Genomic DNA, 14,812 nt, shown 5'->3' on the forward strand with positions numbered 1-14,812 from the left:
TGGAGTCTTGGCTGGACACACTCGTAGTGCTGCTAGTAGAAGAATCAGTCAAGCTGCTTCTATGGTTTGCTAGGTTTGCATGCACATGTACAGCTTCAGGTAACTGAGTTCTAGTACTGTAAAACCAACAAAGTCAAAAAAAGATGATATGTAGTGAAAGGAATCTGTAAAATGCTGGGTGTGCCACGGCACACCCGGCACACCCTCTAGGTCTGCCAATGTCTATAATACCTAAATAGTTCATCCCCACTATGCTAATTCTCTTGACATGCAGCCTATCCACCTCAGCAGCCTTGCCATTTTTTTTCTTTTTTTTCAATGAAATCGTGTGAATCAATTTCTATTTAGTAGTACGTATCTAGCTTTTCCTGGTGAACGAAGCGAACAGTCAGGAGTCAAAATAAAATCAAGTCATGCATTATGGATAGCCTCCAATTCAAGGCAACCTCTCTGATTCCCTTCCTATCCCTCCCCACGATCGAGTGGCTTTCTTCGTCCTTCCCGTCACAGAGTCGCTTCCTTCGATCAGTTACGATCTAGGCAATCGAACAGACGCTGCTCCACTAAGCTGGTCCCTTGACCTCTCCACTACGATCTATAAAGGTTGGTTTCATGGCATGGCACTACCATATGGACATCAAGAGCCCCTTCATGGTTCTTCTCCTCTTCTGCCCCTTCTCCACTGTTAGCGTATGATCTTTTTTGTTTGCCTCTGCTGTTCTTTCTGCAGATGGTGATGCCTACCTTTATTTCATGACGGCCGGTGAACCAATGGTTGCGCGGGTCATGGTGAGGGGGGTTCCAGAGCATGTACTGATGGACATGGAAGCGGATATCATCATGAGGATGAGGTGGCCATTCGCCGGGCCGTAGGCACACCACTCCCTCCTAGGAGCCGATGACCATGGTAAACAAAGTCGATGTAAAGTAGAGGGCGCGGCAGAACATCGCTCTGCCAACAGACGCGGATGAAGTCGAAGACTATGACTCTGGTCACTGAGCGAAACCTGTCACCGTCAACGCCATAGCAGTATATCTCGTGGTGATCGGGCGGTGACCTTGGCGACGGCGGTCGGGCGTCTGGTGTTGGTGCAGTCGAAGTTCCTGTGGTGTATGGCGGAGCGCCAGGTTCTGCACACGACGCGGCGATGTATCAGGCCGGCAGGCGGACGTGGATCTCCACGAGCACGACGGCTGGCAGATACGGTTGGGCGTCCATGGTAAGGCGGATGAGGAAGTGAGGATCGTATCAGAAGGAGAACAGGGTCCGCTACATGCCGCAGCCTCTGCAACTTCTCTTGGCTACACTGCAGGTGATTAACCTTCATGATTTCTTAGTCTACGTTGCCGGACGCCCACAACACATGTAATGATGCAGGCACGTTGCCATCCACTCAATCTAAGCAATTGATTTTAGCTGCGTAAGGGGCTTCCCAAGATGAGTACGCGTACAGATGGTCCTTTGAGGTCAAATGTCCAGTTCTTCGCTTCCCCTTCTCAGATTCATGTGATTTTTAATCTACGGATTCTGTCAAATTGGTACAAACACATAGATTTAATTAAATTATATACTTAATGTGTAATTAGGAGGGTAATAGATAATGCATATTATATTTTTTTGACAACAGAAAAATAGAAAAATCATTTTTTTTTGTTCATATTACTAAATTATACATTTTTTGTTCACATTCCTTTCTCTTATTATATATAGATGCCTGATGTTATGGACTAATCTGAATATTTCATATGCAGCTCACATTTGCCAACTGTTATTTCTTTGAAAAATTCCTTATGAGACGACCTCACATGCTACATGGTCAATCACAAATTCAGCTTCTTACAAACTACACTATGGATTATACGAGAAATTAGTAATTAATTGTGTTGCCTAAATTTAGAATTAGTTATCGGTAGAGTGATCACCTTAATTTGTAATTAAGAACTATCATTTAGTTTTCTGTACCATAGTAAATCCTTCATACATTGTTCTATCCATAGCGTAATCACTTTGATCCTTTTCGAAATCTAGAGGGAAAAGATGAAAGAAGTAGATAAATGGTTTTCTGAATGTACGTGACCGAGAAACAACTCTTAGCCTTCAGGTTTGTTATAGACCTCAGGGTATATGTATCCCTAAATTCAGAAAAGCAATTTTGGTATATTCCATTGACGTGGATAATCCATTTTCTGATCTGTTTGTGCACAAATTCGTTCTGGAATGTCACATATAGTTGTTCGTTGTATCAGTGTTGAATTTCTCCTTAGCAAGTATCACCTTCAGAGATATGTTGTGTTTCTATTCTTACCAAACCTTTGTTCACACACAAGCTTATACAGAAGTATTGTGTTCAATCTGGTAATAAAATTAATTGATTATTCTGTTGTATGTATGTAAATGATACATCTGTGAATGCATTGTATCATATATCATTCTAACCGATTGGTGTATTTGTAACGAACAGAATATTTGTTTCAATGTGACAATCTTTCATATTATTTCCTAATTAGCTTCCAGTAATTCATAAATCTTATGGATGCATCAATTTCGCAGCAACGCGCGGGGTATTATCTAGTTCTGTAGTAAACAAAGGCCACCATAATCATGGTAAAAAGGACAACAACCGCTCAGCAAAATTGTAGAGATTATTTAGAGCGGTACCTGGAAGGGGGTGGAATCCCTGATGCACTGGCATCACACTCCAAAATCCTTCTTGACAGTGCCTGCCCTCTTTGAGCTTGTGGTGCATCGCCGACGCTCATGTTGTGTGCATTACAGTGGTCATAAGACAACTCAGTCAACATCATCTCATCAAGATGCTTTTGCGTGCGATCGTATAGCAAGAGGTGGTACTAGGAATAGGGTTCAATGTTTCAAACAGGGGCCGTCCACCAAATCAGAAATAGCAGGGCTATAGACGGCTATAGCCCGTTATTAGCAAACTATTGTACATGAGTTAGTACCATTTAGCTGCTCCCTGCTTAAAAAGCTATAACAAGGCTATAGTCGGCTATTGAAAACATTGGTTTACTTACACCGCTCAAATAGAAAATAAACATCTCTTGCGCTGGGCTTAAGTTGACATATAATTTGTTCATTTGTCCTTGTTGAATGTAAATACATTGTAGACATGTGTCTTCTCAAAAGAAACCACAATCGCAAGGAGAAAAAGATATCCTCACAAATGGAGATTTAATGTGATATTGGAAATATCTTGTGACAGAAAATTGATATAACATTTTTTCCTGTACCATCATATAATCTCAGAGTGATGGTAAGAGTTGTTCAAAACAAAATAGTGATGGTAAGAGTAAAACACTTGATTTTGACACTGCCATTCTCGTTGGTTGTTTTTTGCATATACAAAATCTGAGGTAAAAAACACATGTGTCAGTTCTAAATTTCCAATATGCATACTACTCAATCCTAATCACTACTTTGTTTTTTCTTGAAAATTTTATGTTATGTAAAGTGGTGCATCATGGTCACATTTTCTCTAGCTACACCTTTGGGTGGAATCCTCTAACAGTAGACCTCGGCATACCCTGAGCTGGGCGCGCTTGCAAAAGCTTGACCTGAAAATGTCAAGCTCAGACTTAACCCCACAGTTCACGTTCATATTTAAAAATAATACTTTGAACTAAAATGACAACATTTATTTTCGATCGGAGGGAGTAATATAGATCATTTTCAGGGTTAAATCAAATATTGCACATATTTTTTCCTCAAAAATCCAAAAAAGGCACTACTCTGATACATCTGTGAATGCATTGTATCATATACCATTCTAACCGATTGGTGTATTTGTAACGAACAGAATATTTGTTTCAATGTGACAATCTTTCATATTATTTCCTAATTAGCTTCCAGTAATTCATAAATCTTATGGATGCATCAATTCCGCAGCAACGCGCGGGGTATTATCTAGTTCTGTAGTAAACAAAGGCCACCATAATCATGGTAAAAAGGACAACAACCGCTCAGCAAAATTGTAGAGATTATTTAGAGCGGTACCTGGAAGGGGGTGGAATCCCTGATGCACTGGCATCACACTCCAAAATCCTTCTTGACAGTGCCTGCCCTCTTTGAGCTTGTGGTGCATCGCCGACGCTCATGTTGTGTGCATTACAGTGGTCATAAGACAACTCAGTCAACATCATCTCATCAAGATGCTTTTGCGTGCGATCGTATAGCAAGAGGTGGTACTAGGAATAGGGTTCAATGTTTCAAACAGGGGCCGTCCACCAAATCAGAAATAGCAGGGCTATAGACGGCTATAGCCCGTTATTAGCAAACTATTGTACATGAGTTAGTACCATTTAGCTGCTCCCTGCTTAAAAAGCTATAACAAGGCTATAGTCGGCTATTGAAAACATTGGTTTACTTACACCGCTCAAATAGAAAATAAACATCTCTTGCGCTGGGCTTACGTTGACATATAATTTGTTCATTTGTCCTTGTTGAATGTAAATACATTGTAGACATGTGTCTTCTCAAAAGAAACCACAATCGCAAGGAGAAAAAGATATCCTCATAAATGGAGATTTAATGTGATATTGGAAAAAGAAATATCTTGTGACAGAAAATTGATATAACATTTTTTCCTGTACCATCATATAATCTCAGAGTGATGGTAAGAGTTGTTCAAAACAAAATAGTGATGGTAAGAGTAAAACACTTGATTTTGACACTGCCATTCTCGTTGGTTGTTTTTTTGCATATACAAAATCTGAGGTAAAAAACACACGTGTCAGTTCTAAATTTCCAATATGCATACTACTCAATCCTAATCACTACTTTGTTTTTTCTTGAAAATTTTATGTTATGTAAAGTGGTGCATCATGGTCACATTTTCTCTAGCTACACCTTTGGGTGGAATCCTCTAACAGTAGACCTCGGCATACCCTGAGCTGGGCGCGCTTGCAAAAGCTTGACCTGAAAATGTCAAGCTCGGACTTAACCCCACAGTTCACGTTCATATTTAAAAATAATACTTTGAACTAAAACGACAACATTTATTTTCGATCGGAGGGAGTAATATAGATCATTTTCAGGGTTAAATCAAATATTGCACATATTTTTTCCTCAAAAATCCAAAAGAGGCACTACTCTGCTCCGGCGCGCCAGCCCAAATTTGGGCCGGTCGGCCCGCAGCCGTCTGATACGCCTGGTAAGAACCGTTCGATTATAGTCTAATTCTCGTCCTCGTTCACCTCTCGCCCGCACAGAAACAAAAGAAAAGGTCAATCAACACCGCGCGACGCCCCTGGCCTTGAAGAACCGCCCACACATTTTTCGGCTGTCGTTGCCCTTGACATCGGTCGCCGTCACTGCCCTCGTCGTCGGTCACCAGGTCGCCGTTGCTGCCCTCATCGCCGGTCGCCGTCGTCGGCTTCGTGTATGCAGCAGCCTGCTCCCGCGGTTGGTACTCCCCATGGCGACGGCCGCAGCTCCGGTGCGGTGGCACAACTCCAATGCAGCCGACCATCCTCGTCGCCGGTTGCAGCCTCAAAATGCACAGCCGTGTCGCTTACAACCAAAATACCAGTACCGATAACAGCAAAACAAACACACCATGGAAACAAAAAAATGAAAATGGGGCATCGGTTCCAGCAAAAAACTCGCACAGGGGTGGAACCAAAAACATGAAACACCGGTTTCAGCAAAAACATGATATGGTGGAAGCAAAAATAGACACCGGTTGTAGCAAAATCAAGACGCCGATAGCAAAAAAAAGGGTTGTTTCCAGCAAAATCCGAAGACTGTAGTAGCAAATAATGGGGATGGCTGTAGCAAAAACAAACTGGTTGCAGCACCACCATCAGGCCGTGGTCACCATCGTCGGGCCATGGTCACCACCGCCGTGAGATGGCCCCCCACTGGTTGCAGCAAATCTGGTCGTGGGTGGTAGCTTTTCCCGGTGCCGGCTATAGCAAAATCGCAGCACCGACATCGCCGCCACAATTTCATCGTCGCCCCCCTTGTAACAAATCCGGTCATCGGTTGTAGCACGACCGGTCACTGGTTGTAGCACGGCCGTGTAGCGACAGAGCTGGGAGTACGCCATGACCGTGGCCGGAGGAGGACGAGAAGGTAAGTGGTGGACGACCATGGCGCCCGCCCAAGGAGCTCGCTGGTGTCGACCTCCCGCTCATGATACAAGGAGTCCGCCCCAAGGGAGCTTGCCGGTGACAACCATGGCGCCCGTGCAAGGAGCTCGCCGACGACAACCATGGCGCCAGTGCTGGGAGCTCGCCGGTGACGACCATGGCACCCGCACAAGGAGCTCGCCGGCGACGCACGAGATTAGGAAAAGAAGAGAGAAGGTATGAGCGAGCTTGTGTTTTTTTGGGCGGGGGAAAATGAATGGACGAGAGGAGTCCAGAAGAGGATAGGGCATCACAGAGGATAAGGCGCGTGTAGCGGGCAAGCGACGCGACTGGCCGAAAGTTTGGCCGGCGCGCCGCATACAAGCATTTACCATCCAAAAAACACTGATTTTCCTCATGTGAAAAAGTGAGGCCCGATCCTGGCCCGTATGTTGACAGGCTTTTGGGCTGGGATGCCCATACCCCCAGGTCTCGCATAGTCTTCTGGTATCCCTCAAAAGAAAAATTAGTCTTCTGGTAGCTATCCCGTACGTCTCCTCTAGTTCGTCCAGAGAAAGAGGTTTTCGCCGCCCGCCGCCGCCGCTTCTCCGGTCGTCCCGTCCCTCTCAAGGTTTGATCGCCTCCCACATATCTTCTTCCCTCTTTTTCTCCTATCCGCCCCCGCTTGCGAAACATGTCTTTTCCCCACCATCTCATATATTTGAACTGATGATCTAGGGCACGCGATCCCTGTCGCCGACGTGGTGATTCACCCCTGTCCGGCCGTCCTTCCCATCAGTCTCAATGTCGGGGGAAAAGACGGTGTCTTTTTGCACCACGGATAGTGTGCAGGGCAGCCACGTGTTCAGTGTTTCCGGGTACAGCAAGCAAAGGGGCATGGGCGCCGGCAAGTTCATCAGATCCGGCGGCTTCTCGGTCGGAGGCCACGACTGGGCCATCCGCTTCTATCCCGATGGGTTTAATGATGATTACCGAATTTACATCTCAGTTTACGCCGAGCTCTTGACTAAGGACGCCGAGGTGCATGCATCCTGCGACCTGAGGCTGGTTAATCAGACCACCGGGTTATCCTCTTCCCTGGACAAGACGGAACCAAGGCTGTTCAACCAGACCAATCTCAGCAGGTTTGCCCCACAAAGGGCCGACTTCATGGCAAGGAGCGAGTTAGAAGCATCAGCCTACCTTCGGGATGACCACCTCGAGATAGAATGCATCATCACTGTCATGAAAAAAGCACGGGTATCTGAAACCAAGGTGCCCCTGTCCGGCATCGCTGCGCAGCTCGGCAAGCTGTTGGAGGCAAATGATATTCCGGAGGACATCACATTCAGCGTCGGAGGTGTGGTTTTCGGAGCACACAAGAGCTTGTCCTTGCTATAAGGTCACCTGTGTTTAAGGCAGAGTTCTACGGGCCGATGAAGGAGACAGGAACGCCGCTCATAACCATCAAGGACATGCAACCTGATGTCTTCAAGGCCCTACTCCATTTCATCTACACTGATTCATTGCAGATCACGGATGATCTCGAGGGAAATGACCACGTTGAGATGCTCCAGCACTTTACTACTAGGAAAAGACTTACTAATGGCGCACCAGTTTTGCCTACTAATGGCGCATCACTGGTGTGCCATTACTAGCATGCCATTAGTAATTTTTACTAATGGCGCACCACTGGTGCGCCATTAGTATCTGGTATACTAATGGCGCACCACAAAGTGCGTCATTAGTATATAAAATCATGCGCCATTAGTGTGCCTCTCAGGGGCTATATTTAACAATGTGCTTTGGCACACTAATGGCGCACTGCGGATAGATGCGCTATTAGTATACTTGGCATACTAATGGCGCACTCTGTCTTGATGCGCCATTAGTATCCTTTGGCATATTAATGGCGCACTCTGTCTTAATGCGCCATTAGTATCCTTTGGCATACTAATGGCGCACCTTGTGGTGATGCGCCATTAGTATGAATATTTGTTTTTTTTTACTTTTCTGATTTTTGCACAGGTTACAAAATATATTATTTGACAGAATATAGACAGTAGCACACAGCAACAGCAGATTCATCGAATACAATAGAAGATTAGTCTCCAAATACAATTCATCATATTAGTCTCCGAATTCAAAAGACCAAATAAAGATAAAACATTACAAGTCTCGAGACCGCGAGTATCGAGTTTGTCTTCATATTACAAGTCGATATCAATCATCTAAACTACCATCACATAGAAGAGAGCTGCGGTCATCACGATGAGCATCATCGCGATCAAACTGGTCTTCATCCGGTTCCTCCAACGCTCCCTCCTCTCTCCCGCTAGATAGCGGGCGTATCTAGATTCGGCCTCCGCCCTAGTAGTGTACCCTTTGTAACTGTTACCGCTGAAACGCTGAACCTGTCTACGACACTCCTCCCAGTCGTCATAGACTCCGGGAACCTTACCCTTGTACACGACATACGACGGCATCTCTATGCATAAGCCAAACAACAGACAATACATACATAAGCAATATATAAGTATGCAACAAAAGGATCGGAAGAGAAAAGCAAGACATTAATAGCACGATTCATGGTCCTACTAATAAATAGCATCGATTACATCTAAGTTGAACGACTGTCCAAACCAAAGAGACATACAATTCATTAAAGTTTAATTACAACATGAGTCAATCAATGTTTCAGAACTACACATCACTACTTTCGACTCGACTCATGGACAGGAGCGTGGATGAAGCCGCCGTCTGTCGTGATGGTCATGAAATCACGGGCGTTGTCAGCCTGCATTTGTAGCATTCCGTCTATCTCAATGTTGGACGGTTGATATCTGAGGAAGAACTGCCCCGAGGTATGAAGGACATCTTGATGGATGACGTCCGCAAACTCCGACTGGATGCGAAAGAATTATTGTCTGATGTCCGCGTCCTGGATTGCCGACAAGCTCGCGGCCCAATATTTGAGATTATTTGGTAGCAGAAGGTGATGATGGTCCCTTACGATCGCCCGCATGTGATGGAGGGCGTAGTAGGCATCCTTCTGACCGCCAGGCGGCTGCTTGACACAGCAGAACGTCATATTGTGGGCGAACACGTGCTTGCCGTACTTAGAAACTGCCCTGATGAAGGTGCCTCCAGATTTGGCGTAGCCAGGGAGAACATCATCAAGAACTTTCTTGATATTTGTGTAGTCTATCTTGGAGTTACGGTTCGGGTCGAAATATGTGGCCATGGAATATTTCGGGCTTAAGAGGATGAGTGTGCAATGTGTGTCACTGCACAGAACACGGAATGTTAGAAAAAAAAGAACGATCGAAATCTAAGAAATCATATGTTACGGGGCGGTTAAGGGATGACTTACTCGGGAAAGTAAGCCACAAGGAAGTTATCCTTATCTGGGTTTGCCAGAATGACGTCTTCGAGGTGTGAACTCGCGACTTGGCGGTCCCCAGCACTACTCAAGAGCTTGGCACGCATGTAGAAGGGGTCGACGATCACGATGTCCGGGGTCTTGTCTCTAATGATCTGCATCTCCATACTCAGCGAAAACAGCCGAACGAAGGTGTAGTGCAGTGGATGACGGTTGAACATAACAAAGATGTCATCAAACCGCAGGACGATCGTACCCCCGATGGCGCCATCCACAAAGCCCTTGCCCTCTGGCACCTTGGCCACGAAAACCGAGTATGCCACATCATTCTATCTGAGACGCCGCTTCTCCAAAGAAAGAACACTGTCGTGCAGACTCCGCATAGCACCGGTTGCAGCATTGAGCATATTTGTCGGTAGCATCACCCTACCCGCCACATGCACCCTCCTCGAGATATCCTTAGGTGAAGGTGGCCTGTCCTAAGCACGGATCGTACTCGGTGCCGGCTGGCTCGCACCGACGCCCTTTTTAGTCGGCCGTTTCCGGCCCTTCTTCTTGATCTGCTGTAATGGGACCGAGTTCTGCTCACAGACCGCCTTCTTGAGCGTGTTGGGGCTGATAATATTTGGCACCTCCGCTATCTGAGGCTCGGTGAAGGCGGCAGCTGGAGGCGTCTCCTGAGAACTGAACGCCAGACGACGCCTGTTGCAATTGGGTTTCTCCGCCGTACCAGCTAGATCGCGGTCGTCTTGTTTGGTTTCTTGAGAAGGAGGCCCGCAGAACTCGTCACCGTACCCATGTTCGGCAAAGTACTTATCGACGTTGGTAAATGTACCATCGTCGTCGTCGTCGTCGTCCAGATCCTGTGCCATATGCATGTCCGGATCCTGTGCCATAGGGATGTCCGGCATGTCCGGTAGCGTTGCGGCATTCTTGCCATGGCTTGGCGCCGGCATGACTGGCGGTCTTGTATGTGGGGTGGTATCCCCCGCCCCTAAACGAATCTGGCTCTTCGGCCAAAGCAGGGGCCAGCTTACGCAGGCGCCGAGGGTCATCTCATCTTCTTCGTCGGCCCCAGCGGGTCGAACCGGAGGTAACAGCTCGTCGCATCCTGGCAGCACCCGAACCACTTCAACCCTATACATTGTGGGTGGCATCGGATTACCGTGGAACACGGGGTTTCCTGGTTGAACGATTCTGCCCTTGGCGACATCGACCAACTCGCCGCCCACGAAGTGCAGGAGAGTGCAAGGAACGTCGGCGGCGCCCTGCGAAAACATGTAGGGCGTCAGGGATGCCCAGTCAAAGGCAAGGAGATGAAGTCCTCGGCCGAGAGGATTAGTTACCGTGATGCCGTCGAGCTCGGCTAATGTCGAGGCACCGCCAACGGCGGGCGTGCAACTGACGGAGGGGCCGCTTGCTGGCGAGGTGCCGGCCGGCGTATACCCGGGTGCATTAAGCTCCAATGCCGGCGTCGGAGACACCAATACCGCCGCCGCCGAAGACACCAATGGCACCGCCGCCGTAGACACCAATACCGCTGCCGCCGGAGACACCAATGGCACCGCCTGCGTGTTGTGCGAGTTGCTGGCCTGAAGCTGGGAATCGGGGGCGGCCCCTGTTGGCCACCCGCAATCCACTTTGTTATCCCATGAATCAAGGTAGGCATAATGCCGGTGAGCGTCGATCCCAGTTGTTGTTGCACTTGCTCTTGGACCATCTCCGGAATCCGTGCCACTTGCGCCTTGAGTGCTTCAACCTCGCGCGACTGGCTTTCCGAGCTGGTCTTTTTCTCCTTTCGCCCACCAGCGGTATAGTATGACGATCATTTTGTGGACAAGCCTTTGCCAGCCACACGACCAGCTGACATTGTCTTACTGAGCTTATCCTTGTTTTTCATTACGTTCAACGCCCTATTCAAAGGGGTGTCGAAAGGGGAGCTCTAAGACGACCCCGCGCTACTGCTTTCTTTGTCCTGCGGAAGGAATGTGAACCATTTAGAAATATTGAGGATTAATTAGAATGCAACCATATGGAGCTAATTACGCGGGGGTGTATTCCTTACCAGAACAAGCTCAAGCTCCTTGGTCTTCGGATCCGTGGTAAGCTCCTTTGTTACCGGCTCCTCCTTGTACCGGGCGCTGAGAAAGTTCCTGGTCTGCTTGTCACTGTATTTCTCGAAGCGGGGCGGTAGGCCTTGCTCGGCACGCTCCGCGTACTCCTTGTCCCATACAGGCTCCGCCACTCTGTAACCGCCGGGACTGAGTTGGTGGACCCCTATGTTCAACTGCCGCATTTCTTTCCCCCACTTACTTGATTCGGAAGTTGCGGGGCTCTCGCACTTGATCTTGAACTCCTTGTACTCATCTTCGCTCATCAAAGGATATTTCGCCTTGATCTTCTCATAACTATCACCTTTGTCAATCATTGCCTTCACCGTGCTTTTCCAAGTAGACAGGGCCGTGCTCATCGTCGTGAGGGCGACACCGTTCACTTTATTACCCGAGAGGCGTGTGTTTGCGAACTCAGCGGGGAACTTGTATCGCTCGTGCAGCTTCGTGAAGAGGAGGCTGCGCAAATTCCCTCGGTCCTTATGCCTTAGGTTCTCGGTGTTGATCGAGGCAGTGCTCCGGAGAATGCACCCGAGCTGAATCGAGTACCCCTTGACTATGTGTTTGGGCGCCGTCGGATGCCCATCGGAGTTCACTTCAGTAAATTCCGCCCTGACGGTGCCGAGCATGTTCGGACGCCGGTCCTTCCGTTGCCTCTTCGGTTGGCTGCCATCTGTGCATGCGCCGCCATTATCAGTGGTGGCATCTGCGGCGCCATCATCAGTGGTGTCATCCCCGACGCCACTAGGGGTTGTGTAGTCAGGATCAGTGTCTTCCGCGGCGTCCTCATAGCGGTGAGGTTCTTCCTCCAACTCCTGGGACATCTCCCAGAATTGCTTGCCACCCGAACCGCCGGCCTCATCGTTGTGGGCCATGTTTCGCTCTAAATAGGAAAAAAGTTTGGTAAAAAAGTTGGTTATTGTCAAGGAACAAGATCATGGTCTCATCATTTAGGGTTTGTCGACATTGAGGCATCCTAAAAGCTAAGCTTTTATCATTTAGGGGTTGTCGACGCCGAGGCACCCTAAAAGCCTAAGCGTACATCATTTAGGTTCTCATCGACACCGAGGCACCCTAAAAGCCAAGGTTTCATCATTTAGGGTTTGTCGACGCCGAGGCACCCTAAATGCTAAGTTTTCATCATTTAGGGTTTATCGATGCCGAGGCACCCTAGGTTGGGCCTAATCACTTGGCACTAATCAGTTGGCTCTATTGCCACCTATGTTGGGTTTATCATCTAGGGTTTATCGATGCTGAGGAGAATTTCTAAGTTGGGCCTAATCACTTGGCTCTATTGCCACCTATGGTTTAATGCAGCAAGAATAAAGGGGCAGTTGATCCTACTTAATTAAGTACTAAGATACCCCGGCCCATGCATTAGTAGCAAGTACCTCATATGTCCGATTTTTAGCAAAGTCATGCTAAAATTCACGGAAAATTTTAGCATGACCTTTACTGAAAATAGGACATATGGAGTACCCGAATTTGCCGGAACGGAAGTTAATCGACATTCCGCCAAACTCAAGGGCCTCTCGGGGTACCTGCAAAATCATCACGACACGAAAGGCCTCTCAAGGGCCTCAAGCAGCAGCGGTGTCTCCCAGGACCCCTTTTTTTGCTAAATTTCTTTGAGTAACAATTAGAGCAGAAAATTCAGCATATTTCTATATAATTTTTTTGTACACATAAGATAGAAATGTAGTGCTGAAAGTTTAATGCTTACAAAAGACTTGCTGAAATAGTGAAAAATATGGAGTCACCAAGCTGGCTAAGAAACTCCCAAAGCCCACTAGCAAATCCAAGATCTAATCCTGTTACACACATCATAACAATTTAAGATAATTAGGATAAGGATAGTAGGAAATGAAAAAGAAAGAGCTCAAAAAACAATCACAACAGAAAAATAATAAAAACCTAGTCCTAGAAGAAAATAAATCCTAAAAGAAAAGAAATCTTAAATAATAAAAAGTTTGCATCTGAGCCACCCTTCCAATCCAACATAGAGAAACGAGCTAGTCAGGACAACATACAAATGTGCAGATTTTATCTCTTTAGAAACTACAAAAGCAGTCTTGTAATCTCCGACTTCAGTGTTTTTGGTCAATAGTTCAATATATTTTTATACAATATATGACCCACTGTCCATAAAAAATGTTAATGTCCATCAAAACAACTCAATAAATGGGTTCCCAAAGATCACAAAAATGCACTGCAACTATTTTTGAAACGTACACTAATAAGATGAAAGTTTCCCTTCCGGATTATCTTGACACTTTACTTTAAACACTTCTTTACATGCAACATTTGTCATAACTACTAGAACAAAGATATACATAGTTGGTTCTTTATATACAGTCAGACTAAATAAAAATCTGGCTACTGAATGCACAGGAGGATAGTGAGCCCAATTTGTTAGTCCATTATCAAAGCATATGACACTGATCAATATCCTGCAGTCCCCGTTTCGGAAAAAATTAAACCATTTCAAAAAAAAAATCCTGCGGTCCTACTCCAAACCTTACTATGAGAACAAAACCTCAGTATCCCTCTAGTATGTGAAGATTAGCACTCCTGACTGCCCTATAGCTCAATCACATAACGATGTGACTGCTACCAAATATATTAAACTGAAAAAATATGAACATGTCTATTCCTAATTGATTGAATTGGAATAACAGCTGATTCAGTAGTAAGTAGAACACAGCAAGCCATGTCCAATTTCACAGGGACATACAAAGAACAATGAGACCAAGACATGAAACCACTAATCTAAAATGTATTTGCAGGGCATCTATTTGGTTGATTATTCAAGATAATTAAAACAATGTGCAGTACACCAAACACGAAAATGTGCGGCAACAAACTGAGGGCACATCTCCATTGATTTATTGCTGATTGGTCCCACAAAAAAAGATTTATTGCTGATTGGATAAAATGCCTAGCACGAGCACTGAAAGATTTGCATATAATAAACAATCCCTAGAAGAAGATAATCACAGAATCCCTAGCACGAGCTACCCCATTTCCTTCACCACTACGTACTGGGGTCGGGTCGGGTCGGGAAGCTAGACCTAGACCTAGACCTAACTACTAGATGAAAGGGAAGAATTGTAGAGCAACCTTGGGGTGGGCGGGGAGAGGAGAAGCGGAGGGAGGGAGCACCTTGGTTGGGGCGGAGCGGCGAGGGCGACGGGGCGACGGAGCGGCGAGGGCGACGGGGCGACGGAGCGGC

The 14,812-nt window shown here is 46.5% G+C and overlaps 1 pseudogene; it reads left to right on the forward strand.

The window, feature by feature from the left end:
- Positions 1-6,891: 6,891 nt before the first annotated feature.
- Positions 6,892-14,812, forward strand: part of LOC119272972 — a 13,631-nt pseudogene continuing 5,710 nt past the window's right edge.

This window comes from Triticum dicoccoides, chromosome 3A, assembly GCF_002162155.2.
Source record: "Triticum dicoccoides isolate Atlit2015 ecotype Zavitan chromosome 3A, WEW_v2.0, whole genome shotgun sequence".
In the NCBI taxonomy this organism is placed as follows: Eukaryota; Viridiplantae; Streptophyta; class Magnoliopsida; order Poales; family Poaceae; genus Triticum; species Triticum dicoccoides.